Source organism: Saimiri boliviensis, chromosome 1 (assembly GCF_048565385.1).
Source record: "Saimiri boliviensis isolate mSaiBol1 chromosome 1, mSaiBol1.pri, whole genome shotgun sequence".
NCBI classification, from domain to species: Eukaryota; Metazoa; Chordata; class Mammalia; order Primates; family Cebidae; genus Saimiri; species Saimiri boliviensis.
Window position 1 is genome coordinate 105,878,346 of NC_133449.1, and position 25,634 is coordinate 105,903,979.

Consider the following 25,634-nt stretch of genomic DNA (forward strand, 5'->3'; position numbering starts at 1 on the left):
TTTCTGACGCTGGCCTTCCTGCCTTCTTCTAAAGGCGCTTGTGATCCCATGAGACCCACATGGACGATCCCAGATAATCTCTCATCTAGAGATTCTTATCTTTTTTTTTTTTTTAAGATGGAGTCTTACTCTGTCTCCAAGGCTGGAGTGCAGTGGCTCAATCTCAGCTTACTGCAAACTACGCCTCCCAAGTTCAAGTGATTCTTCTGCCTCAGCCTCATGAGTGGCTAGGATTACAGGCACCCACCACCACACCTGGCTAATTTTTGTATTTTTATTACAGATGGAGTTTTGCCATGTTGGTCGGGGTGGTCTTAAACTCCTGACCTCAGGTGATGCACCTACCTCAGCGTCCGAAAGTGCTAGGTTTACAGGCATGAGCCACCGCGCCAGGCTGAGATCTGTAAATTAATCACATTGCAGAATTCCTTTTTATCATGTAAGGTCATCATGTTGGGCTGTTCTCGCATTGCTATAAAGAAATACCTGAGACTGAGTAATTTATAAGAAAAGAAGTTTAACTGGCTCATTGTTCTACAGGCTGTACAGGAAGCATGGTGCTGACTTCTGCTTCAGGGGAGGCTTCGGAAAGCTTACAATCATGGCAAAAGTTGAAGAAGTGGGGGCAGAAGCAAGTGGGGCGGTGGTGGTGGTGGCAGGGAGGTGCCACATCCTTTTTTTTTTTTTTTTTTTGAGGTGGAATCTTACTCTGTCACCCAGGCTGGAGTGCAGTGGTGTGATCTCAGCTCACTACAACCTCCACTTCCCAGGTTCAAGCAATTCTCCTGCCTTAGCCTCCCGAGTAGCTGGGACTACAGGCATGCGCCACCACAACTGGCTAATTTTTGTCTTTTTAGTAGGGACAGGGTTTTGCCATGTTGGTCAGACTGGTCTTGAACTCCTGACCTCAGGTGATCTACCCACCTCGGCCTCCCAAAGTGCTGTGATTACAGGTGTGAGCCACTGGGGCCAGCTGGTGCCAAATACTTTTAAGTGACCAGAACCGAAGAGAACTCACTCACTATAGCAAAGATAGCATCAAGCCATGAGGGGTCCACTTCCCACCAGGTCCCACCTCCAACACTGGGGATTACAGTTCAATGTGAGATTTGGGAAGAGACAAATATGCAAACTACATTAGTCACATTGACTGGTTCCCAGGATGAAGATGTCTTTAGGAAGCCACTACTCCCCACTACCACAGTGTCCCCCAAATGAGAAGAAGCTTTGTAACTGGCAGGGAGGAGAAAGGTAGCGTCCCAGCAGAGCGACCCTACAGTTATCACCCAGTGTCTCAGTCATTTCACAAACATCTATTGAGTGCCAGCTGCATGCCAGACTGGCCCCCGCCCTCAGGGAGTTTATGCAGTGGTCAGGGAGGCAGATAACAAACAGGGGATACAAGACATAGCAGGTGCTGACAAGTTCTTTGGAGAAAAGTCAAAGCAAGGGGAGGGCAGACAGGTGTGAGGCTGCTTGGGACAGGGCGGGTCTGGAAGCCTCCTGGGAAAGTGAGGTTTGGGCAGGGCCTGGCATTAAGCAAAGGAAGGAGCCAGCCAACTGGAAGGGTATGGCCAGTGTGGATTGAATTGTGCCCCCCATAAAGAGATGCTGAAGTTCTAACTCCTGGGTCTGTGGATGTGATCCTATTAGAAATAGGGTCTTTAGCCAGGTGCAGTGGCTCATGCCTCTAGTCCCAGGTGATCAGGAGGCTGAGGTTCGAAACTCACTTGAGCCCAGGACTTTGAGGCGGCAGTGAGCCGAGATCATGCCACCGCTCTCCAGCCTGGGTGACAGAGTGAGATTCTGTCTCTCAAAAAAAGAAACAACAACAAAAACCAAGGTATTTGCTGCTGTAATTAAGATATAAGGCGATAGGATGACCACCTAAATCCAATCACTGATAGAGCCTGATCTTTCTGCTATAGAGCAGAGAAGCAGTTCATCTGGGGCTGCTGAAGTGATCAGAACAGCCTCTTCCCATCTTTGTTGATAAAAATAAAATAAACAGGAGCAGCTGCCATTTTTTGTCCATTCAGTGCCTGGCATGTTGCAAGCATCATCTCATTTATTCTCACACAGCTCTGGGAGGTGGTTATTGTTAGTGTTCCATTTCACAGATGAGAAAACTGAGTCTTAAAGACTAAACCATGATGACTGCCTACACACATTCAGCTATTGAATTGGGTTTTTGAGACTCAAACACAGATCTCTTTGCATCCAAGGGCACACTCTTAACCAAAACAGCTTGAGAGCAGGAACCATCCTTTTTTTCTCTCTAATGTCTCCATGCATCTGGCAAAATGCCTTGCCCATCAGTCAGTTAAAACATATTGATTTTTTTCTTCTGTTAATGATCTCTTAAGTCTTGACAAGAGAGTTCAGTTCAGTCAGAACTTTTGACAAATCCCAAACCAATTTTCCCTACTACGTTGATTTATTTATTCTGTAAACATTTGTGGAGAGTCCCCGTGCACCTGGAACACGCTGCAGGGTTAGTGTCTTGGTTCTACCCTGGATAGATGAATTACAGCTGCAGTTTTGAAAAGCTATTGTTTTCAATGGTATTTGGATAAAATACTCCATGTGTTCTGTGGGTGACCTCAAAGGAGCCAGGCAGTGGCAGCGGGAAATCTGTCCTCCTAATTGGAAGTCACAGGTTGATCCCCGTTCACCTGGGGCCTTGGAGCCTTTGACTCTGCAGGGCTTTTGGGCAACTGGGACCTCCCAAGTGTTGCCTGCCCTACCCCTTGGGTGAAAACGTGCACCTCTGGCCCCTAGAACGTGCCACTGGTTCTGGTGTATCTTGAGGTTTGGTCCCAGAAGCCTTTCTTCCAAACACTGCAGAGCTGATCTCTCTCTCTCTTTCTTTCTTTTGCCTTTTGCTATTGTCATTGCTGCTACTGACAAGTCCCATGAGCAATTGGGATGGCCATGTTTTGGTATCCTCAGTGACCTCAGTCCCCTGGGAGCAGTTATTCCCCTGCATCTCAGCTGATGGCTGGGAAATGGATGGTTTGTCTATGTCAGGAGGTGTGGGCAGAAAAGACACGGGTGTTGGTGGGCAGTGCTGAGAGATGGGGTGGATGAGTTTCACTGAGGTAGCTAAAGAGAAGACACGTTGACTAAAATGACAGCTATGACTATTGCTCATTTGCTCGGCATGTATGCAAAAATAATAACAACATTGAAAGAACTACTTGATAATGCCCAGGCTGCCAGGTATGTCCCCATAAGTGATACAGAAATGGTGCAGATTGCTCCAAAGAGCAATTTAGCACCATGCATTGAGCTTTAAACAAGCTCTTATCGTTAGATCTAGCAATTGCTTTTCTAGGATCAAAGTCAGTTAAATCACAGATGGGAAAAGATTTATGTTGAGGCTGTTATCATTGGATATAGCAGCAAAACGTTGGAAAGACTCCTAGTGTCCAACGATTGGGAAGTGGTTAAATAACTTCTGTCCATCCGTTCTTTCAATGGAATGGTATGCGGCCGTTTAAAATGGTGCTCGAGTGCATTTTTGCTGCCATGGAAACATAATAGTCATGGTAATAGTGTTTATAATGTGCCAGACACTGCTCTAAGACTTCAAGAGGAATAACTCAGTTATTCCTCCCAGCAACCTTGTGGTGCAGGTGCAATATCAGAATAATCCCCGTGTTACAGATGGAGAAACGGCAGCCCAGTAAGGCAATGAGCCAGGACTTATCGCCCACATGGCATTGAGTGTTTCCTCACTGTGTACCACTCTGCCTCTCAGTGTGATCGCAGAGATAGAAAAATCAGAGACATGAAACTGCATGTCCGGCTTACTCCAATTTTGCTGGGAAAGGTGTTTATTATGCTTAGGAAAAAGACTAGAGTGGGAAACATCTGCAATGGTGGTAGCTCTGAGACGTAGGATTAGGGCAGTTCTCTTTTATTTTTGGATTTAAAAAAATTTTTACAACAATTGCTGTGTACTTTAATAATAAAAATAGAGAAAGTGGGGGGGGGCTCTTAGAGTTGCTGAGATGTTGAATTTCACTGTCTACTAGCTGTGTGATCTTAGGAGAGTTACTTTACGTCTTTGAACTACACTTACTCAGCTGGTAATTAGGAATCACCACTTACTTTTTAGGGTTCCTATGAGGATAAGAAACTCTGTAGGGATGGTCCTGAGCATGTTTGTGGGTAGGTCTATTTCTTGCTTTTACCTGACTTTGGTCTGTAGGACAGGGATTTGGGATGATCCCCAGAGGCTCCTATGCCAGCTGGCTTCCAGCTGGGCTCAGCCAGTGGGATGCACTGTTAGGAGACTGCCAGGTAGGAGGAAAGAAGAAGCCAGTGTTCTCCTCCTCCTCACTCTGTCTCCAATGGGTTCTCAGGCAGTGGTTGTATCTCCTCTGTGGTTTTGTGGTTTCAGCCCCTGCCACAGAAGTCCTCTTAGGTTCTAGCCTCCACTGGGCGATCCCAGCTCTGGGCTCCAGTAACTCCACTTCTTCCTTCTCTTCCTCCAGCCTAGAGGTGAGACTTTCCTGCTATTTCTGACCTTTGGATTACATCACTGTCCCCTGGTACTCTTCATTACTTGTTCAGTTAGTCTGGGTTCTCCAAAGGAACAGAACTAGTAGGAGATACACACACACACACACACACAAACACACACATCTGCACACACACACATGCATATATAGAGTTGGCTCACACAATTATGGATGCTGAGAAGACCCAGGATCTATGGTGGCAATCTGGAGACCCAAGAGAGTTGGTGGTGTATTCCCTGATTGAGTCCCAAGCCTGAGAACCAGGATTACTGATGGTGTCAGTTACAGCCTCAGCCCAAGTCCAGAGGCAGGAGGCTGGTGTTCCAGCTGAAAGATAATTAGGCAGAGACAGCACATTCCCCCTCATGCCACCTTTTTGTTCTTGTCAGGCCTTCAATGGATTGGATGGGAACTATCCACATTGGGAGGGCAATTTGCTTTACCCAGTCTATGGATTCAAGTGCTAAACTCACCCAGAAAAACCCTCACAGACACACCCAGAATAACATTTAACCAAATGTCTGGGTGCCCTGTGGCTCAGTTAAATTGGCACAAAATTAGCCATTATACTTGTATAACCAGTTTTCTGCATTAATTCAATTTAAGTGATTTCTGTTTCTCTGGTTGGGCCTTGACTGATGCAGAGATGGAAACGGTTTGGTTTTGATCATGATATTCAGCTTTGAATGGCTGAACAGCCAAATGCCTAGTTCAATGCCATTTCTGGGATCTGTAAGATTGTGAGTCGTCCATGATTGAGCGATCATTTATTTAACAATAAGTAATGATATGAGACGGTATATTTTTGGATTTATTGTACTATCTAAATATCTACTTTTTTGAGATGGAATCTTACTCTGTTGCCCAGGCTGGATTGCAGTGGCGTGATCTCAGCTCACTGCAACCTCCGCCTCCCAGGTCCAAGCAATTCTCCTGCCTCAGTCTCCCAAGTAGCTGAGATTACAGACACACACCACCAAGCCCAGCTAATTTTTTGTACTTTTAGGAGAGAGGGGGCTTCATCATGCTGGCCAGGCTAGTCTTGAGCTCCTTACCTTGTGATCTGTCCCCCTTGGCCTCCTAAAGTGCTGGGATTACAGGCATGAGTCACTGTACCTGGCCTTAAATATCTACTTTCTTTTTTTTTTTATTGCATTTTAGGTTTTGGGGTACATGTGATGAACATGCAAGATTGTTGCATATGTACACACATGGCAGTGTGGTTTGCTGCCCTCTGTCCCCTCACCTGTATCTGTCATTTCTCCCCATGCTATCTCTTCCCACCTCCCCACCCCCCACCCCTCCCCCATTTCCCCCCAACGGACCCCAGTGTGTAGTGCTCCCCTCCCCGTGTCCATGTGTTCTCATTGTTCAACACCCGCCTATGAGTGAGAATATACGGTGTTTGATTTTCTGCTCTTGTGTCAGTTTGCTGAGAATGATGGTTTCCAGGTTCATCCATGTCCCTACAAAGGACGTGAACTCATCGTTTTTGATGGCTGCATAATATTCCATGGTGTATATGTACCACATTTTCCCTATCTAGTCTATCATCGTTGGGCATTTGGGTTGGTTCCAGGTCTTTGCTATTGTAAACAGTGCTGCAATGAACATTCGTGTGCACGTGTCCTTGTAGTAGAATGATTTATAATCCTTTGGATATATACCCAGTAATGGGATTGCTGGGTCAAATGGGATTTCTATTTTTAGGTCCTTGAGGAATCGCCACACTGTCTTCCACAATGGTTGAATTAATTTACATTCCCACCAACAGTGTAAAAGTGTTCCTATTTCTCCACATCTGACAAGGGGCTGATATCCAGAATTTACAAAGAACTGAAGCAGATCTACAAGAAAAAAACAAACAAGCCCATTCAAAAATGGGCGAAGGATATGAACAGATACTTTACAAAAGAAGACATACAGGAGGCCAACAAACATATGAAAAAATGCTCATCATCACTGGTCATCAGAGAAATGCAAATCAAAACCACATTGAGATACCATCTCACACCAGTAAGAATGGCGATCATTAGAAAATCGGGAAACAACAGATGCTGGAGAGGATGTGGAGAAATATCTACTTTCTTTAAAAATTTTTTTCTTTTTCTTTCCTTTTTTTCCCCTCTAACATAGTCTATCCAAATAGGAAATATCCACTTTCAAATATGGGGTAAGTATTCTGAAAGTATTATAGAGTGATTTTTTTGGGGGGCGGGAGGTAGAAACAGGTTCTTGCCATGTTGCCCAAACTGGTCCTGAACTCCTGGCCTCAGTGATCCTCCCACTTCAGCCTCCAAAAATGCTAGGATTTCAGGTGTGAGCCACCTTGCCAAGCCAATTTTTTTTTTTTAATTTTATCAATTGTTGAAAGTATAAATTGTTGTGAGAGTCAAGTGTTGCAATAATTAATTTTGATTATGAGAGTTAATTCAATTTACTAAATCATCTTAAATTTTTTCAATTGACAAATAAATGGGGAGACAGAGTGATAGTTAATATAAATATTGAGAGTATTAGCTAGATAGCTTCAGGAAGAATATTATTTCCTTTCTGAGCCAAGCAATGTTTATAAAATTTAAATAATAATACAGAGCAGAATAATAGAAATTAGATTATATCGCAATTACAATATTTGCAGAACCTGCATTCATAATATTCAACAAAATAAACCTTAATAACTGCTTTTAATTTTTAGTTACATAATTCTATCTAGGAATTCTATCTAGGTCATGAGGATTTCAAGAAAATATTAGGGATTTTTTATATATATATACTGAGAGAATGAATTAGAAATAGAATGTCACCTTTGCTACCTCAAAATAGGAAGAAAAATTCTGAAGTTATGTATGACATTTATGATGAAACTGATCCAGATATAATATAAGAATATAGAGGATAAGAAAAAAAGAAAATCCTAGAGAAAGATGAAGCTACCCTCAAATATCTTGCTTTTCACCTGACTTCAGTAGAGAGAGAGCATTTATTTATTATCACAAATTTGGCTGGACATGGTGGCTTATGCCTGCAATCCCAGCACTTTGGGAGGCTGAGGTGGGTGGATCACTTGAGGTCAGGAGTTTGAGACTAGCCTGGCCAGCATGGTGAAACCCCATCTCTGCTAAAAATATAAAAATTAGCCAGATGTGGTGACGGGCACCAGTAGTCCCAGCTAGTCGGGAGGCTGAGGCAGGAGAACTGCTTGAACTCGGGAGGTGGAAGTTGCAGTGAGACAGGATTGAGCCACTGCACTCCAGCCTGGACGACAGAGTGAAACTTTGTCTCAAAACAACCAACCAAACAAAAAACCTAAAAAAGACAACCACAAAAACCAAACACAAATTTAGCTAAGAGGCCGTGGGGCCACCCAGTCGCTGATAGTTCTGAGAAATTTTTGTTTATGCCCTGAGACTTTGAATATTCAAAATGTGACTACGGAAATGTAAATAAAAAATGGTAAGATTAAGGAATTTCTAAAACAAAATGATAGCATTGTTCTTGCCTAGATTTTGGGACCCCCAGTCCCAGCTGTGCTTCCTTCTAGTTTGAAAGCATCCCCAAAGAGAGCCCTCTCCCTCGCCCTTCCCTGTTCCTGCCTCTGCTGGGTGCATAGCCTCTGGATCTGGAAGCAGCATCGGAATCTGAGCATCCTGAGTTGCTTAGCAGCAGCTGGAAGAGATGTCAGACCCCAGCAAGGACCAAGGCCTTCTGAGGCTTGGACAAATGCTTCCAAAACAAACTGTGAAATCTTTATTTATTGGATGACTTTATTTGGCGCTTCCTAGGTGCCAAATATCTCACTGCATATCTTTCCCCCATTATCTAATCTAACCACCCAGCAACCTGTGAGGTCACCCCTCTCTGCATTCCCATTTTACAAATGAGAAAACGGGCTCACACAGGCAAATTAATTTGCCCCAGGCTGCCTGGCCTGTTGGTGGCAGAACTGGGACTTGAAACCTGTACCTTCTGACTGCAGAACACATTGGCTTAACCGCCCTGGTAGCATGCCTTCTCCCACAATGTTCCAGACCGTGCAACCCAGCATAACCATTTTGCTGATGGAGAAAAGGAGAGGCATAGTTTTAAGGTCCCCACTCAGAAGGTCAGCGGCATGGTTGGTTTGAATTTCAAGCCTGAGCCTGGGGCACGCAGACCAAAGCCAAGTGCGGGGAAACAATATCCGCTTTGTCCATTCTCCATCCCTGGAAGCATCAGGCATGGGTCCATTGGGATAGATCCTGCAGACTCTAGAGAGCTCTCCACCAGGGAAATAGTTACAGAAAAACAATCCATTTGGTGCCAGTTGGAGAGGAAAACGCTGGATGCTTTTTAATTTACCTTGTGAAATAGCTGCTGCTGGGAGGGAGCTATGGCCACCAGATCATGGGGCTGAGCCAGGCACTTTGGCGCTGGATCCCTCCTCTGGATACCATGGGGTGTTTGAGAACGCTGTCTGGATGTTTCCTGTTGACACAACTTTGCAAAACTCTCTGAGCATCGTCAAGCACATTCAGGAGCCGCGGCTTTGTGCTCTAAGGCATGTGAATTACTCGGTGAACTGGCAGCGGGAGAGGCAGGGCCAGGCTGAGAGGACATCAGCAGTTTGGCTGGAATGAAGTGGCCCAGATGTTGTCGCTGCCCCCAGCCATGCTCTGATACTTCCGGCAAACATTCCCGGGCCAGTGTTGTCCAGTGGAAACATAAATTTGAGTCACATATGTCATTTAGAATATTTTTAGTAGCCACATTAAAAAAGAAAAGGAAATAGGTAAAATGCATTAAAAATATATTTCCCTGCACTTAATATATTCAAAATCCTATCATTTCAGCATGTGATCAGTATAAAAACTATTTTTTTTTTTTTTGAGATGGGTCTTGCTCTGTTACCCAGGCTGGAGTGCAGTAGCATGATCTTGGCTCACTGCAGCCTCCAACTCCTGGGCTCAAGTGATCCTCCCGCCTCAGCCTCCTGAATAGCTGGGACCACAAGCTCAAGCCACCCCACCTGGCTAATTTTTTATTGTTTGAAGGGACAAGGTCTCTATACGTTGCCCAGGCCAGTCTCAAACTCCTGGCCTCAAGTAATCCTCCTGCCTTGGCCTTTCAAAGTGCTGGGATTACAGGCATGAACCACTGTGCCGGCCTGTAAAAACATTAATGATTATTTTCTATTCTTTATATGGCACTCGGTCTTGGAAATCCAGTGTGCACTTTACACCTACAGCATGCTTCAGTGTGGACTGGCCACATTTCAGTTGTCCAGTGCTACAGGTGATATTGCTTCTCTGCCTGTGGTACAGCTCTTGCCATCCCCCTCTGCTGCTCAAAGACCTTCTGTGGCTCCCCATTTGCCCAACCAGTTGGAGTCAGTCATATACTGCAGTGATTTGTGTTTCTGACTTCCTCTGTCTCCACCACTAAGAAAGGTGGGTATCTTTAAGGAAGAAAAAAAATAAATAAAGAGTTTTTATTACGGTGTCTGTTAGGAGCATTTATTATGTATATACTGGAGGTGCAAAGGGAAGGCTTCCTGGCTTTGCCCTCAGAAGTTTCGCTGAAAAATCACCTCACAAAAAGGCAGATTAATAAGAGAAAAGACATACAAATTTATGACTACTGTGCACCGTGAGAGAATCCCAGTGATTGCTCAGTGGGATACCGATGCTTATATATCCTGGTTTCTTAGGGGAAAGGGAGATGGGGAAGTGTGGGTGATTTTAGGGGGATAGTAAATGATTTTTAGGAGGATTTAATAGGCTTGAAGAACATACAACCGTCTGGGGCAAAATCAGCTGGGCCTGCAGAGCAAACAACAGTTTGTGACAAAAACCTCTCCAGGTGTGTTGACAGACGTAGGTCTTCCTTCCTGCCATATGGGTTCAGTTAGCGACATTTCAGGGAAGGGATCAGAGGTAATTGTTTTCTTCTTTGGGCAGACAAGGGAGCTGCAGCCTGTGCTTTGGGAGAGGTAGAGGATTTAGAGACAGAAGGTTGAGGAGGAAAAACGATTGCTGTCTTTCGTGGGTTTGTCGTGTCTCTATGCAGATCAGGAAAAGTCCCTTCTAGCATCTGTCTCTTCTAGCAAAAGTGTCTTCTAGATCTGAAGGCCTTCTAAGGGCCTTTGATACAATAGGGCTTCCTCCATATCCCAGGGAGCCATATTTTGGGGTGAATTTCTCCACACTCCTTTACTACTACGTCCTAGTTTTAAGTTACTTGAGCTGAGTTAATTGTATTTTCCCCAAGAAATCTTAGTGGGACACATGACTGCATAAGGCGTTGTGTTAGATGCTTTATGTAATTTTCTTTCTTGTTGAGATGGAGTCTCTCTCTGTCGCCCAGGCTGGAGTGTAGTGGCGTGATCTCAGCTCACTGCAATCTCTGCCCCCTGGGTTCAAGTGATTCTCCTGCTTCAGTCTTCTGAGTAGCTGGGATTATGGGTGTGCGCCACCATGCTGGGCTAATTTTTGTATTATTATTATTATTTTTAGTAGAGATGAATTTGCACCATGTTGGCCAGGCTAGTCTTGAACTTCTGACCTCAAGTGATCTGCCCACCTCAGCCTCCCAAAGTGCTGGGGTTACAGGCATGAGCCACCATGCCTGGCTGCTTTATGTAATTTTCTAATTATCAGTACAACTCCATGAGGTAGGTATTTACTTTCCATTTTATGGATGGAAAATGGAGACTCAGAGAGCTGAAGTTGAATCCAGATCCACTGTGCTCTAAGTTGCTCTTTTAGCGACGTTGTGCTGAGCTTGGACACGTTTGGGTTCTCAGAAAACATGTATTAACTGTCCTGACTGAGACAGCACTTTCTTGCCTCTTTCTTGGGATGAACAGCAGGCACATGGAGGCAGCAGAAGGGGCTGGGATGTCTACTGACTTGTGTGTCTTTCTTGGTCATCAGGATGCAATATCAGCTTGGACCCAGGAGTGCTGACAGCAGCCTCTTTGGGAACTGGGTTGAGCACAGTCAGTGCTCTCAGCAGCCAGGCAACAAATTGGAAAGCCTTAGACTGTGCCTAATAAATGCCCGTAGGTTTCCACTCCCCTCCCAGCATCAGGATGATAACTGGCGCTCTGCCCCTCCGGCTTCCCGAGACACTGTTATTTACGTGATGCATGATTCACACTCATTTATTGCCAGAGAGTACGATGCTTTGCCTTGGTACTTTATTGAGAGCACAATAAAAATAAAGATGAGCTACTAATAAAATGTCAAAAGAAAATGTCAACTAGTATTACCAAAAAAAAAAAAAAAAAAAAAAAAGAGAGAGAGAGGCTGATGTTATTGTACATCCTCTCAGTGAATTTCCTCTAATTAGTCAAATAAATATGCAGTCCTCCCACTCGGGTGTGTGTTTGTTTGCTTTAAAACATTGTAATTACATCCCCCGCTTTGGAAACTTCGGGGAACCGGAACCTCCACACATGGGCTTCAGCTAGGAGGACGCGAGCCAGCACTTTGGCTAGGGCAAAACTCCATGCCTGTGTAAATTACTGGGCTAAGCATTCAGAAGCAGGCTGTGTCTCACCCTGCGCTCACTCAGACTCCCTCTGTGGTTCCCTAAGGCTGTGGCATCAACACCAATTCCACTTTATTCAGTGCAAAGGGACCTGGGCAGGGTGAGGTGAGTTCTGCATGATCCCGAGACAACCTTTAACCTCTCCATGCCTCCGTTTCCTCTTTGATGGAAGGAGGCAGGTCTAGCTGCTCCCAGCCACAAGGCAATCATGATTTCCACGGCCAACAACTGGCTCTCCCAACCCTCCAATTTATCCGTATCTCCCTCTTCCTGCAAGAAAACATTAGAACTTCAGTTGATACGTAGTTTATGTTGACTTCCTCTATTTTTATGCGTATTTGATGTATACAAATCTATGCTAGGAATAGAGTAGAACATGCATATGACTAATAAATACATAGGTTTGTGATGTCTCCTGAAACACTTTTTATTAAAAAAAAGTCTGTGTTATTAAGTCTGGGTGTGCCTATAATCCCAGCACTTTGGGAGGCAGAGGTGGGTAGACCATTTAAGGTCAGGAGTTCAAGACCAGCCTGGTCTCTACTAAAAATACAAAAAATTAGCTGAGTGTGGTGGTGCACACTTGTAATCCCAACAATTTGGACAGCTGAGGCAGGAGAACCGCTAGAACCTGGAAGGTGGAGATTACAATGAGCTGATTGCAAGAGGGTCTTGTTCTGTCACCCACTGCAATCCAGCCTGGGTGACAGAGCAAGACCCTGTCTCACAAAAAAAAAACAAAAGACAAAAAAACAAACAAAAAAACCCCCCAAAAAACTGCATGGTTAAAAAAAAGAGACAACTAGTTTACAGAACAAAACAAACAAACAAACAAACAAACAAAAAAAAAACTGCATGGTTAAAAAAGACAACTAGTTTACAGAACAATGACTATATATATATATGTACATATATACATTTTTGTTTTTGAGATGGAGTTTCGTTCTTCTTGCCCAAATTGGAGTACAGTGGCGTGCGATCTCAACTCACTGCAACCTCCATCTCCCAGGTTTAAGCAATTCTCCTGCCTCAGCCTCCGAGTAGCTGAGATTACAGGCACCTATCACCATGCCTGGCTAATTTTTGTATTTTTAGGAGAGCCGGGGTTTCACCATTTTGGCCAGGCTGGTCTTGATTCCTGATCTCAGGTGATCCACCTGCCTTAGCTTCCAAAGTGCTGGGATTACAGGCATGAGCCACCACACCTGGCCACAAAGGTAATGTAGATGAAATAAACTGGAGTGAGAAGACCAGCCTTGGGGTCCTAATTATTCCTCTTGCAAGGTGTTCTTTCTAGGCAATGTTTGACCTTCCTTGTCCTGAAATGGGGTTATTCTCATCTGGATGTTCTGTTTTAAGGTTATTCTGAGAGCTGATTGACATATGCATGTGCAGATGTTCTATAAACTGCATTCTCTATGTACTGAAAGGAGCAAATAGGATGGATTCCAAAGCTCCACAAAGTAGGAATTATTATCCTGTGAACAGCTCAGAAGGCGTCTTTGGAGAGGTGGGGTCTTGCTCAAGGTCCCACAGCGAGGGTGGGTTAGCATCCAGTTTTGAGTCCAAAGCTCATGAACTTTCCACTGTGCCTGACCCCTTGCCATCTGCAGTCTGCTGTTCAGCACTCATGCCTTATCCTGGGAGTCGGCTTGCCAATTTCCCCCATATCTTGTTGCCGGCCTAGGACAGATTTGCTCATTTAGGATGCCATTGACCTTATCTAATAAAAAGAATCAGGATCCAAGGAGTCTGTTTAATTCATTATTAAAGATCATTTCCTGTTATTATCTTCCCTATAGCAAAATTAGCTGTTAACTCTCCTGTTAGCATAACCCAGCCAGTATTACTAGGAAATTAGGAAAAAATCAGTTTAATGATATGTGCGCTGAGCCCAGGGAATTCCCCATCTTTGGCGCATATTAACATTATGCCTTAGAAGTCGAGGAAATGTTCTGTTAAGTGGAAAAAGAGTTGCAGAAATTTTACTTTTAAAAGTCAAGTAAGAAGTTACTTTTTTTTTTTTCCAAGTCAAATTAATTTTTGTCTCAGGGCAAGAAAAAGTAAATTAAAAATCACACGCTGCTGCTTCCTCTCAGGCCCCGTTTCCTCCTGGATTTCTGTCCCTCTTGACTGGGGTTTTGGGTTTCTCTGGCCCAGTTTGGGTCTCGGAGGATACCAGGCTTCAAGGGTTTCTGCTTCTAGGAACCTCTGGCTATGGTGGAGTGGGGCAGGCTGCCCCTCTTCCACCTGTCTTCCTTTCAGGTCTTTCCCTTACTCCTGGGCAGTTGTTGGGGTTGAGGAGGGAGCAAGGACTGAGACCCGATGATGCAGGGAGGTCCTGTGATGTATGATGTGGAGTGTGGTTGACCCCTGGATAAGGGCTTGCTAGAACGCAAGCCCTTATCTGAGCACAGGCCTCTAATCTGGTGCTCCTTAATCTCATGCTTTCAGAGTCTATGCTCATCTCCAGGATCACACCTTCACCGATGCATGCACCCTCTCCGCCTCCCAACTAGAAGTCAACCACAGCATTTAAACACAGTAACATTGGCAGGTATATCTTCAAAACAAAGACTCAGAGTCATGCTAATGGTGTGTGAGCCCATTTGTATCTGGTATAAGCTTTCCGTTCTCGAGTGAGTTACTTAATCTCGGAGCTTTGTATCCTTAACTGGGATACAAAGATGGTGCTAAGGCATTGCTGGTCTTGAACTCCTGACCTCAGGTGATCACCCCTTCCTCCACGGGGCATTAACACATGGGCTGACCAGGCCTTGGTGGGGGACTTTAGCAGCCTCCACCAGGCTCCCACAAAGGGCAGAAATCATGCTGGTGTGACCATAAGTGAGGTGCCCAGTGGTGAGTGGGTACCCAGAAAGTGAGGAGCTCTGGACAAAAGGCGCAGGTAGTGAGCAGGTGTTTCATGGTTGGCAACACAGTGCTTTGGAGGCCTGTGCTCACGTGTCTGAAACCATAGGGTACCTGGATGTATGTCGGGGGAGATGCAGCAGCAGCCTGGCGTGGTCAGTGAGTCACTGGGCTTGGAGTCCACAGACATGTAGTGGAGCCCTAGCTCCATGTGGCCTCAAGAAAAATCACAAAAGTGCTTTGGGGCTTCATAGTTTCAGTTGGAAGAAAGACATCTGCCAACCTTTGCAGGTTGTTGCTTTAGAAACTGCGTTCTCTACATAACGAAGGAGGCATATATGTGGTGAAGGTGGCAGGTGATAATATTTCTGGAGGCTTCAGAACTGTGAGATCTCAGAACAGGCAGAGGGGACAGTGCTTGGCCAGGACCACAGGGAAGGTGAGGCGCTTGTGGAGTCCCTTCTGTGTAGCTGAAACCCTGTTAGGCTCACAACACATTTGTTACTCATGGGTTCTTGTGACTCAACAATTTCCAAGAAAATTAGAGTTAGTTGGAATATTCACAGAATATCAGCACAGTCAGGGATCTTGGGAAGCTCAGCCAGGTGACCAATTCATGACAGTTTGTCCAGAATTTTCCTGATTTTATTAATATTAATAATTACTAATAATTAATAGCACTGTAAGTACCATGCCCTGGGAAACTTCCCATTTCTTGGCAAAATGGTCACGTTGGTGGTCACCCTACAAAAGACTACAGTCAGGGCCAGGGACTATCCAGCCCCAAGTCACATGGTTTAGGACCCACTGAGCTGTTTTTAATGTGAACCATGCTTTCTGGGCAAGGAGAGAATCCAGCTCACCTTCTGCCAGCCCAAGCAGGACCCACAAGCCACATACATGCAACAAAAGAGATGAAGTTTCCTTGGGCTTATTTCACCTGTTGGTATCTGACTTACAATTGTTCTCTGTTAACTCCATTATCTTTAATTTGCAAGAATGCAGCCAACAGAAAATCTCTGGACACTTTCTCTTTAATGAAACACAATTTGATTACAAATCATCAGAGTCCCCTGGCAGACAGGCTTTTCTGGAGGATTTTAGCTTGCCATGGTCACACCAGCATGATTTCTGCCCTTTGTGGGAGTCCAGTGGAGGCTGCTGAAATCCCCCACCAGGGGAGGTAGCCACCAGCGCCCCGTTAGCTCATGTGCTAATGACAGCTGCTGAAAACACCGTCCCACACGGCCTTGTGGATGAGAGGGGTTCTTTGTGTGCTTGGACGCAGTGTACCAGAAATGCCTTCAGCTTCACCATACCATTTTGATTCAATGTGCTAGTTTATTTTTTTTTGGGGGGTGTACACTTTTAGCTTCTAGTTCAATTGCTTTAATAATTAATGAACTATTTATTTACATTATTTATTCTGGAGTAAGTTTTATTAGTTTGTATCTTTTAAGAGATTTGTCCATTTCCACATGTACTATCAAAGGTGCAGGCATAAAGTTGTTCATAATACGCTTTTTTTGTCCTTCTAATTTTTTGTATGTCGCATGATGTTTCTCTTTGAATCTTAATGTTGGTAATTTGTATCTCCTTTATTTATTAATCAGTCTAATCAAGAAGTTTGTCGATTCTTTTTTCTTTTTTTTAAATTATACTTTAAGTTCTGGGGTACATGTACAGATCGTGCAAGATTGTTACATAGGTATACACATGCCATGGTGGTTTGCTGTCTCCATCCTCCCAACACCTACATTAGGTATTTCTCCTAAAGTAATCCCTCCCCAATCCCCCCACCCCTTGCTATCCCTCCCCTGTTGGCTATCACCCAACAGACCCCAGTGTGTGATGTTCCCCTCCCTGTGTCTGTGTTCTCATTGTTCAACACCCACTTATGAGTGAGAACATATGGTGTTTGGTGTTCTGTTCTTGTGTCAGTTTGCTGAGAATGATGGTTTCCAGCTTCATTCATGTCCCTGCAAAGGGCATGAACTCATCCTTTTTTATGGCCGCTTAGTTTTTCATGGTGTATATATGCCATATTTTCTTTTTCCAGTCTATCAAAATTTATTTTTTTTGGTATCTGTCAATAGATATTATCATGGCAAATGTCCAGCAGACCAGGTGTGGGGTGATCAGCTGTTTGAAGGTAAAAGGTAAGAGCCACGAAGCCATGTTACAAGAACATCTGTGTTTATTGGGACATTGAAGAGCCTCAACTCATGGATATATAAGGTGAGTTGGACAGCATCAGCCTTATAGGGCTGAAAGGCAACCCCCTGGGGCAGTATCCTTAATTCGGCAATTTAATAGACACGATGCAACCAGGTCACAATGTTTCTGGGACAGGGTGGCAGTGACTTACTGAGCATCATTTGGAATCTTTTAATCTTGTCATGTGTGCCACCAAACTTGTATCACTTAACACTATGCCTGTTCCAAACATTACTGAGTTGTGCACCATAGTCCTCAAATCCTGATTTTCACCTTCCAGCTCATGCTCTAGGATCCCATGCTCATCTCCAGGCTCAGACCTTCACTGATGCATGCGCCCCCTCCACTTCCAACTAGAAGTCAACCACGGCATTTAAACATAGTGACATTGGCAGGTATCTTCAAAACAAAGACTCTGAGTCACACCAATGTTTGCATGAGCCCATTTGTGTCTGGCATTAGCTTTCCATTCTTGAGTGAGTTACTTAATCTCTGAGCTTTGTATCCTTAACTGGGAAATGGGGTTAACATGTGAGTCATGATGATGAATGAATAGGATGGCATTGGGGAGAGGATGATAAATTTGTTAACAGCAGTGGGTATGGTAGGGTAGGGTGAGGCAGGATTAAGTATGGGTCTGCCCTTTACCAGTTGCAGGTCTTAGGGAGTCTATTTGGACTCTATGGGCCTCAGTTTCTATAACTTTAGAATGAGGGTAAGAGTAGCGCCATCTTTATAGTGTAGTAAGGATGGAAAGCCTTGTTCATACTTAATACAAGCATTGAGTTCAACTTCTAACACACAGTAAAGGCGAGTCCAGCATGGATAGCGTGCTTTGGACTGGACAGCCTGGTGACCCACACTCTACAGATGGCAACTCTTATTATTCTGTCCATACTGTGGCCAAGCAGTGAACTCCTAGGTGTTCAGTTGAAGTAACAGAGACCAGGAGAGGTAGAATGAATAGCACAGGGTTTTGCACACAGTGAAAGGCAAGACCAAAGAGCAACCCAGTTGCAGCTTCTGGTTCTTCTTTTTTTTTTCTTTGAGACAAGGTCTCTCTGTCACCCAGGCTGGAGTGGAGTGGCATGATCGTGGCTCACCTCCTCCCCAGGCTCAGGCCATCCTCTCACCTCAGCCTCCAGAGCAGCTGTGACTACCGGAGGGGGCCACCATGCCCAGTGAATTTTTGTATTTTTAGTAGGGATGGTGTTTTACCATGTTGCCCAGGCTGGTCTCAAACTCCTGGTCTCAAGCGAGCTGCCTGTCTTGGCCTACCAAAGTGTTGTGATTACAGGCGTGATTTGGTTTTTTTCTGATTGAGGGGTCTATCTGGGCTCAGGAGGAGGGTCTTGTCTGCACAAGAAGATGGATGAAACATTCTCAGTTCCTTCCTGTCACCAACAAGAAGAAGAAGAGAGTAGCATAAGCAGACAGGGTGCTTGTCAAAAGGACAGGTTTTAGTCTTCACTGCACCCTGAACTGGCTGTGTGACCTTGGCCAAGTCATTTCTCTTCTCTGGTCCACTCAGTGTCTCCATTTGACAGGCTGGAGAACTGAATTTATCTATGTCCAGATTCTTTCCCTTTCCCCTCATTCCATGATTTTCTAAGTACCATCTCTTTATTTCTTACTTGTGCACAATCTCACCTTTGCCTTCCAGCTAGAATGCATGTGCCTGAGGCCAAGCATCTTCCCTGAATGCTCGCTGGTAAGTGCCTCACACATGTGGGATCAGAGCCTGTGGTTGTAGTAAAATCAGCATTACCTGCAGGTGGATGTGAGGGGCACATGGTTTCACTCCATCCTCCAACTTCTTAGAGGAGAAAATATTTTAATGGTTTGAAACATCCCAGATCTACACAAAAGGGCATGAAAACAGCTACTTAAATTATACTTGCACTTGACAATGCAAAGATCAGAAAACTCCCAACAAGATAGATGATAGGAAGAAACAAAAGCCTGAGCACTTTAATTTAACTCAAGATGACGCCTCCATCATCCTGTGGTCTGTAGTCCTGCTAGGGTCCCTGTTCCCTTTTGCACATGCGTGGTGTGTGTTCACATGGACTCTTCTACAACTTTGCATCACAGCATTCATCTTCTCCCTCATTGGTTCCACACATTCAGCCATAGCTGTTCATGACTTCTCTCCTTCTGCAATTGTTTGAAAACTGCATCAGAGAAAAGCTCCTTTATCTTGCTGTGATTGGTTCATTTTTTTGAGATGGAGTCTTGCTTCTTTTTTTTTTTTTGGATGATGTCTTGTTCTGTCACCCAGCCTGGAGTGTAGTGACACGATCTTGGCTCACTGCAACCTCTGCCTCCTGGGTTCAAGCAATTCTCCTGTCTCAGCCTCCCAAGTAGCTGGGATTACAGGCATGTGCCACCACATCTGGTTATTTTTTTGTATTTTTAGTAGATAGGGTTTTATCATTTGGCTAGGCTGGTCTCGAACTTGTGACCTCAAGTGATCTGCCCACCTCGGCCTCCCAAAGTGCTGGGATTATAGGTGGGAGCCACTGTACCTGGCCATTGCTGCGATTGGTTCTAAGAGTCTTTCTGTCCTTCTTTCTCTCTCCCTGCTATGCTAACTCTCATAGGACTCAGATTTCTTAGGAAAGTTGCACAGGGATCATCTACTTTGCAGGGTTAGATATGAGCCTTGCCTTGAAAGGCTGAGCGTCATAAACAGTAACACACAGTCTGTCTTCTCTCCTGCACTCCCATACCTCATACTGAATATCTAAGAGATGCTGAGCTTTGGGGATAAGAAGGGAGGAGATGTTGGGGAGGAGGTGTTCCTTGATATGAGAAAGCCCATTTCCAGAGAATCAAAAGACTTGAATTCAATTCTGCTGTCGGTGGCCATGGGGAAGTCACTTTTTCATGTGGGACTCAGTTTTCCCATATGAAAAATTAAGTCATTATTTAAACCATAAAGTTAATTTTAAACTCGAAAATAGACCATCTCTCTATTTTTCTAAGACTCTACTTGGGATAAGTTTCCCTCAAGGTTCTTTACAATGTACCCCATGTATTTATTTGAGACAGGATTTTGCCCTTGACCTTGTTGCCCAGACTGGAGTGCAGTGGCACCATCTTAGCTCACTGCAGCCTTGAACTCCTGGGCTCAAGCGACCCTCTCACCTCAGCCTCCTGAATAGCTGGGGCTATGGGCATGTACCACCATGCCCAGCTATTTTTTTTTCTTTAGAGATGGTATCTCCCTATGTTACCCAGGGTGGTCTTGAACTCCTGGCCTCAACTGATCCTCCTGCCTTGGCCTCCCAAAGTGCTGGGATTATAGGCATGAGCCAATAATCAAAATGGAGTGCCTGGTCATGCAACTCATTTAATCCTCAAAACAGCCCTTTGAGGGTGGTGTTATTAGCCTCATTTTACAAGTGGGGCCACCAAGGTTCAGAGAGGTTAATGGACCTACTCAGTGAAAAAAGTTATGAAGCCAGAGACCAAATCCAGAATTTTCTAACTCTGGCACCCATGTCTCTAACTCTAATGATTTTTCTAACTCTACCTCTCAAATATGATGAGGCTTTGGTGTTACTCTCAGGAAAACTGCTGAGAAAATTCTGCTTGATTTCCCTGCCCCCATTTGCACAATGTGTTCCCTGTCATGGATAACTTTCCTTTCAAAAAACGTCCAAAGGACAAGTGATGCATTATGTCTTTTATTTTTGGCAACTTCACACAATAACCTTAACAGCCTCTTGGCTTCCATCTCCCAGGGATGGCATTTCAAGTATGCCTGGTCATGGAGTGCCTGTGGTTTAAAATTTTAATGGAAGACCCTTACCCCCATCTGTCTTTATCCACTGTTGCCCTGTCCCTGGCTCCCTAGTGGTCACTGAGCTTTGCAGGCCCCACTTCCTCCAGCCCATCTCCTCCTGCCATTGAGAAGGGGCTGCTTCCCTTCCCCAGCGGCAAGCCCCTGATTCTTTTAGCACAGCCAACGGGTTCCACTGGGGCTTTCAAGCTTGCTGGCAATTTGGATGTCAGTAGCTGGGAAAATCAAGCTTAATATTTGATGACATTACAAAGTCAGTCTGTTCTATTTTCATCCCAGATAGAGTGAAAAAGCAGAGTTCTTACCAGGAGACTCTCCCCCAAAAGTGGGAGACAGTTGGTCTGGGATCCACAGCCGTTTGGCGGAGAGTACTGGGCAGGAGGTCGGCATGTGAATGCTCTGGTTTTGTCTTGACAGCCAACTTGTGGTTGACATTGGGCAAGTCATTCCTACTCTGAGCTCTGACTTCCTCCTGCACAAATAAATGATTTCTCAGGCTATAAGTATTCTGATTTAGGAATGATGTGATCTTAAACTCAGGACTGACTTGGGGAGGTGTTTCTTTCCTCTATGCAAACTTCAGGAATGGCTAGGGTGTTTTGAGGGGCGGGGACAGAAAATCAAGGAAGTGCCCTGGAGACCAGGTGAGGAAGACTGAAAAATGGGACTAGCTCTGTTTGCAGGACGTACGAAAGCTTCGGGATGCCCAGTCACTGTGCTGGGGTTCCAGGGTGGAGCCCAAGGCTTTGGGGACCTAGAAGGCTGGTGATGTGGGCAAAGTCAGGCTTCTATTCCTGTGAGTCTCTGGTTGGATGCTCAGAGGAGGTGCTGGGTTCAGTTGTCACTACCAGACTCATGCCTATCCTGTTCCTTCTGATTCTGCAGCATCTGCACGTGTGCCCACACAGGGGTGTGTGATAAGACCATATAGCCCCATGCTCCAGCCCCACACGTGTGGACTCTGGCATTTACTCTGTGTTGAGCACAGGACCCAGTGCTTGCACTTGCATGCCTTTCCATCTTTATCACAATACTAGGAAGTCAGTGCTACTCTCAACCCTATTTTACAGTTACAGAAACTGAGGCCAGAGAGGCCAAATAGCTTGCCCAAGACCACACAACTGGTCAAGGGAAGACCTGTACTTAACTCTGTCTCACCCCAATCCATACCCATTTGCTTTTGACAAATTCTGAGTCCCTTCCCTTGTAGACCAAGTCCATTGGGCAGATACTTGTTCCTGAATATGGCTTTCTTTTAATGCATCTCCAGGATCGCTTTTCTCTGACCTAGAGTCTGAACTGGCTCAGGGCACAAGGTAGGGTTTTTAGGGAAGTGTGGACAGGAGCAGGAATGATATCAGGTTACCAGATGCTTGCAGGACAGTTTCTGGGTGGCCGTGGACTGACCAGGTTCTTCTGCCATTCTCACTTGCAGCTGTCAAGAATAAGGTAGATGCAGTGTCTTCTGATAAGGAGGAGTTGGCTGGAACAGCCTTCAGCCCCTCAGATGTCCTTCAGTGCTTTAGCCCAGTGACTCATAGATCTCCCAGTGGTGGGTCACACCAGGGAGGGCTTCTTTCTGGGGTCCCTCAGCTACAGTACAAGTGGGGCGTGCCCAGATGAGACTCCATCTGCCCTGGGAAGCTCCCCTGAGCCTTGGGGAACTGGCTTGTCATGAATCTTTGGCTTTTTGTGTATTTGTAATTAATAGACCTGCATCATATAATTTGTGTGTATGAGCATTCTGTCTCATCTGACTCAGGATAGTAGTGAAAATGCAGCCCAAGATGCAGTGAGCTGAAGTGGTAACCAGTGTACTGTGAACGTGCTTTGTACTGCCATGCTGGGGTTCAGAGCAGGCATCCATGTCTAGAGCTACATATGGAGACCAAATTGAAAACAGAGGTGAAAGCCCTGTTGTAGGGACAGGGCCAACATGGCAGGAATTAGTGAGGCAGGATTTGGTGGGCACAGGAGAGCAATGAAATCCCTAGAACTGAAAAAATCTAAATGTCCACGAAAGAAATCCCATCGAATTCCCTAGAGAAACTTGACCTGCTATATTTTGACCCAGCCAGACTCATTTGTTTCATGCAATTATTGCCAGATTGAAGTTTGCTGGGAGATTCCAACTGACATGGAAGTTGCTGGATTAATGGGAAGAGATCCCCATAATCTTAGAAGAATTATTGGAATGGCTCAGAAATAAACAGAACCTCAAGAAGCAGAGGGATTTGATTACACAGGAGCTGGGCTTCTAGATTATGACATTTATATGGTTTGGGTCTGTGTCCCCACCCAAATCACATGTCAAATTGTAATCCCCAGTGTTGGAGGTGGAACGTGATGGGAGGTGATTGGATCATGGGGTGAATTTTCCCTTTGGTGCTGTTCTCGTGATAGTGAGTGAATTATCATGATGTCAGGTTGTTTAAAAGTGTGTAGCATTTCCCCACGTTCTATCTTCCTCCTGCTCTAGCCATGTGAAGATGTGCCTGTTTCCCCTTCACCTTCCACCATGACTGTAAGTTTCCTGAGGACTCCCCAGTCATGTTTCCTATATAGCCTGTGGAACCGTGAGCTAATTAAAACCTCTTGTCTTTATGAATTACCCAGTCTCAGGTATTTCTTAATAGCAGTGTAAGAATGGACTAATACAGACATCTTATGGAAAAAAGTTCCTCAGGTGGGAAGCTCTATTGTGTACCCTCCTTGAAAATAGATGACCTGTTTTCTCATCTTTCTCTTAGCATACCATGATCTTCACATGCAGAAAGACAGTGAAGTGGTGGTTGTCATTGAATATTTTCCTACTGAATGGTTTCTGGCCTGGCTCAGTCCCCTTAAAATATCATCCTAAAGAAATAATGGGTTGGGTACAGTGGCTCACACCTGTAATTCCAGCACTTTGGGAGGCTGAGGCAGATGGATCATGAGGTCAACAGATAGAGACCATCCTGGTCAACATGATGAAACTCCATCTCTACTAAAAATACAAAAATTAGCTGGGCATGGTGGCATGTGCCTGTAGTCCCAGCTACTCGGGAAGCTGAGGCAAGAGAATCGCTTGAACCCGGGAGGTGGAGGTTGCAGTGAGCCAAGATCTCACCACTGCACTCCGGCCTGGGTGACAGAGCAAGACTCTGTCTCAGAAAAAAAAAAGAAAGAAAGAAAGAAAGAAAGAAAGAAAGAAAGAAAGAAAGAAAGAAAGATCTTTTCCTTACAAGGCTTTCTAAAGTATGATTTAAAAGTCAGAAATCACAAAAGAAAATATTAATAAATTCAATAACATTAAAATGGAGTTAGCTAAATGCATCATGAATGAAATAAAAAAAACAAACATCAAATTGGAAAGATGTTTGCAGGTTATGTCACAGAGGAAGGATGGTTTCTCTAATATATAGAGTTCCTACAAACCAATAAGAAAAGTAGACAAAGAATACAAAAAGTCCACAGAAAAGGAAGTAAAACTGCTTCTTAAGCATATGAAAATTTACTCAGTCTCATTAGTAAGAAACATAAATTTAAAAAAACAAGGAGATAGGCTGGGTGCAGTGGCTCAGACCTATAATCCCAGCACTTGAGGAGGCCAAGGCAGGTGGATCACTTGAGGTCAGGAGCTTGAGACCAGCCTGGCCAACATGGTGAAACCCTGTCTTTACTAAAAATACAAAAATTAACCAGGCATGGTGGCAGGTGCCTGTAATCCCAACTACTCTGGAGGCTGAGATAGGAGAATTGCTTGAATCCAGAAGGTGGAGGTTGCAGTAAGCCGAGATTGTACCAGACCCCCTCTCAAAACAACAACAACAGAAAAAAAAAAACCAGAAACCCCCTGCAGAACATGGAAATAATCTTTTTTATTTTTTCTGGGTGGCAAATATTAAAAAGTTATAAAATGCCAAGATAGTGAGAGGTGTTTATGAGTATGACATTGGTGGTAGTGTAAATTGTTATGACTCTCTTGGGGGTATTTAGCCATATCTTGCCAATATCTTTGCCAATATCCTGCCAATATCTTTCTTACTCATAAGTCAAAACTGTGAAACTGTGATTGTTAAGTCCACAAATGACAATGTTTTTCCATGTATATTGACATTTCTTAAATAGCATTTTATAGAATAAGTTTTCCTAATACATCATGGAAGAGGTTTTCAGGAGCATAGCTTGAAAAATACTGACAGGTATAATATAGGAAGTACTTAGAATATATCTGGGAGCTACCAACACCACTCAGGTCTAGCTATAGTGATGTTTGCTGCCCCTCTTAGGAAGAAAAACCTTTCTCAAACCTCCACCTTCATTTTCTCCTCTTGCAAATGCTTTTTGGTCAGAAGCATAAATGCCAGAGCTGCAAAAGTGATTCAAGACCCAAGGGAGCTCCCTGGGGATAGGCTGTTCTCTTTGTAGCTGGGACAAGGAGATGGCAGGCCCTTCTCTTCCCAAGAAACTCCCTGGTGTGCAACGATAGGCCAGAGACTTACCTCGAAGCATTAATTAGGAGAGATGCAACATTTGGAGACAATCTGTTCAAGAAACCCTGCACAGGACATGATTTTGTCCTGGGCTCTGGGGCTGATCTGTGCCGGTGGCCTGACTCTACACACCTCAATGGAATTCTCTGGCAGAACCTCTCCAAAATGGGTGGAAAAATCTGTTTCTCTGGGTTCTCCTTC

General features: G+C 44.6%; 1 long non-coding RNA gene across 1 annotated transcript in view; it reads left to right on the plus strand.

The window, feature by feature from the left end:
- Positions 1-22,341, plus strand: part of LOC141585049 (uncharacterized) — a 157,262-nt gene extending 134,921 nt beyond the window's left edge. Inside the window, exons 2-3 of the long non-coding RNA XR_012518318.1 lie at positions 14,517-14,619; positions 17,030-22,341. This is a non-coding gene — a long non-coding RNA (uncharacterized LOC141585049). The remainder of the gene's footprint in view (positions 1-14,516; positions 14,620-17,029) is intronic.
- The last annotated feature ends 3,293 nt before the right edge of the window (positions 22,342-25,634 follow it).